The sequence below is a fragment of the Cavia porcellus genome, unplaced genomic scaffold (genome assembly GCF_034190915.1).
Source record: "Cavia porcellus strain 051 isolate PalLab524CR breed Dunkin Hartley unplaced genomic scaffold, mCavPor4.1 scaffold_6, whole genome shotgun sequence".
Classification (NCBI taxonomy): Eukaryota; Metazoa; Chordata; class Mammalia; order Rodentia; family Caviidae; genus Cavia; species Cavia porcellus.
The window spans coordinates 40,797,143-40,799,894 of NW_026947489.1; the positions used below are offsets into that span (position 1 = coordinate 40,797,143).

General features: G+C 43.4%; 1 non-coding gene across 1 annotated transcript; it reads right to left on the bottom strand.

Moving 5' to 3' along the window:
* Positions 1 to 297: 297 nt before the first annotated feature.
* LOC111758490 (small nucleolar RNA SNORA2/SNORA34 family) lies at positions 298 to 434 on the bottom strand. Its single transcript, XR_002792676.1, has one exon. It is a non-coding gene; the product is annotated as a small nucleolar RNA SNORA2/SNORA34 family (small nucleolar RNA).
* Between the last annotated feature and the right edge of the window lie 2,318 nt (positions 435 to 2,752).

Genomic DNA, 2,752 nt, shown 5'->3' on the forward strand with positions numbered 1-2,752 from the left:
AAAAAACTGATCTGAACAGAATGAGGAAGGCATTTTAGGTCTTCAAAACCAGACAATAGGGAAGTCACTAATGGCTGTCACAGAGTCTCTCATTCTCTTCAAAATAGCTGACCATACTTTCATGTATATTGAAGTTCAACAAAACAAAACAGGCAGAGGGGGAAGGGGTTGCTTGGTTTTCTGGTGCCCCAGGTCCCAGCGTGGCGCAGGTCCCAGTAAACACCGGTGCTCCTGTCCTGGGCCACCACAACCTGCCATGCTCCCAGCCGCTCACCAGGGCGGGGAGGAGTTGCTTCAAGCTGTTTCTTTCTAATGAATTGACCATTTCACTGCCCAAGTTCTGAAATGGCCAACACACCATAGAAAGACATCTTTTTAGGCTCCTGCTTGAAACCTAAAGCATCAGGAAGCTGCCAGCCTTGATTCAGGGCCAGGATACCTATTACTCTTAATTTATGCTTCTTTGCATCATCTTGCAGCCATTGAGTTGCTATTTTCTGATTCCATGTTATTTTTGAGAGATCTTTCCTTTTACAATCACTAGCTGCAATCCTATCTTCAAGGTTTGAAAGTCTATCTTGTCTCTTTCAAGCAGTTTTGCCAGCTGTCAATTGAATTTTTGGTTTCCTGCATCTCTCTTTGAATCTGTTTCGCACCCTGTAATTCCTTTCTACATTCATTCAAGGTTTCCATCACTTTCCTATGCTCCTCTTTTATGTCTCTGTCTTCGTTAGACCTGCTGAACAATTCTTTCAGTATGTTTGTGATTTCTTCTTTCACCTGAGACATTATTTCTGATTTGACTGCTTTTACAATTTCATGGCGTTGTTTCCTTACTTCAGTTGCTGTCCTCTCAGAGGTTTCAGGTATGTGACTTCCATTTTATTCCATGACCATATCTCCCAGACTTGTATGTGGGCTGGAGGTCTGAGTTTGTCATTTGCTCCTTCATCTTGACATTCTCCTGGGTTCCTCCCAACAGGCTGGTTCTGGGGTCCCAGGCACTTCCCACATTGGCTGCCCCTAAGCAGTGTAGGGGGATGGGACAGACACCTGGGTTCCTCTAATTCCAGATTTACAGGCAGAAAGGTAGCAGAGTGTGGAGCAGGCTTCTCCAGAGCTATGCAGCTACACTGGAGCTTCGCTAACAATCAGGGGTGCATGTAGGTAGGGCTGCTTCTCTTAACCTGTGTGTCTATGCTGGGACTCCTATGATGGTGGCAGACACACAGGAGTGTATTTGTCTGACTCTGCTAGTGGATGATGGCTGTCTGAGGGAACCAAGGGCCTCAAATGGTGGCCTACAGATGCACAGGGGCTTACCTGGCTGTGTGTCTCTGCTCCTGCTTGCTGCCTGCAGGAAGCTCCCTGAGTGTGAAGGTGGATCTGCTGGTTCTCTCTGCCCACACTGGCCACCTGTAGGATGTGGCCTTTTGGTGGCAGTGCACAGCAGGCAGAGGTAGATCTCTTGGTTCTCTCTTCCCATGCTAGGCGCATGGAGAAAAGGGCTTTCCGGTAGCCTTTTTTTGTTTTGTTTTGTTTTGTTTGTTTTTTATCGGTACCAGGGATCGAACTCACGACTGCCTGCTTGCAAGGCAGGCGCTTATGCCGCTGAGCTAAATCCCCAGTCTCCCCCACTTTTTTGACCATTAAATCATTAAAATTTTTATTGTAAGACTATTTTGTAGACATAAAGACTTTTTGTAATGATTGGCTCCAAGTAATATGGATATATAAAGTCTGAATTAGAAAACAAAGTTTATAACACAAAAGTAATAATGATTAGTCACTAGAGTATTTACATTGCTATTTTTATTTTATAGAAACATCTAATAAGTTAAATCTTTCTCTGAGAGCCACTTGAAGATATACTCAAATAACATAAAGGAAATATACCAGGAGAGGGTGAAGGACATATTTTGGAAAACTAGTGAAACTAGTAATAAAAATTTTATGTGGCTATAAGTTACATGTGCAGCTAGTGACTTCTGAGAAGGGCTGGTGCAGTATTAGGAGCTCCTTCTTATGCCTATCTAATTTCTAATTTAATATCATGTAGATTGATAGGTAGATTGATTGATAGAGAGAGAGAGAGAGAGAGAGAGAGGTAATTTTGGTTATAGGTAGATCAATAAATAGATACAGGTAATTTTGGTTATACTTTTCTGTTGGATGCTTAAAACTAAGTTAAAGTAAGTTCGGTGTTAATGAAAATTAATCTCTGTATATTCTGTTTGTCAAAGTCAGTCTGGAGGGGTCACATGTGGGGCCATGGGAGGAGCCTCCTAGCCCCTCTCTAGGTGTGTGTTCTATCAATGTTACTTACCAGGATAGGTCTTGGTGACTGGCTTCCCTTGGAAGCATGGGGGAATTTCCTCCTTTGATGACCCTCCTGTTAGCACAGTGTACTCTGGTTGGCTCCTGTCCTCTGGGGTCCAACAATCTTCCTGTTCAGGAGGCTGAGCAACTCACCTGAATTATAGGATCTTTTGGTTTCCTCATTCTCTAGGTCCTGGCTGACCTTGGAGAGCCAGAGCAGAACTATTGGCTGTCCTTTACCCAGTTACCTTCTTTAGCTTTGTTCTCAGCAGCCGCAGTTGTTGAACACCCGGGAGGCCAGCTTCACCACAATCAAAAGGAAGGCAGCAAGTTTAACTATTATAATCTTATCTGGCTATCAAGCGCTTTGAAATATAAGGTGTGGCCAGAGAATTGCTATTTCTTTTACCAATAGCAGTTGTTTTAAAGTCAA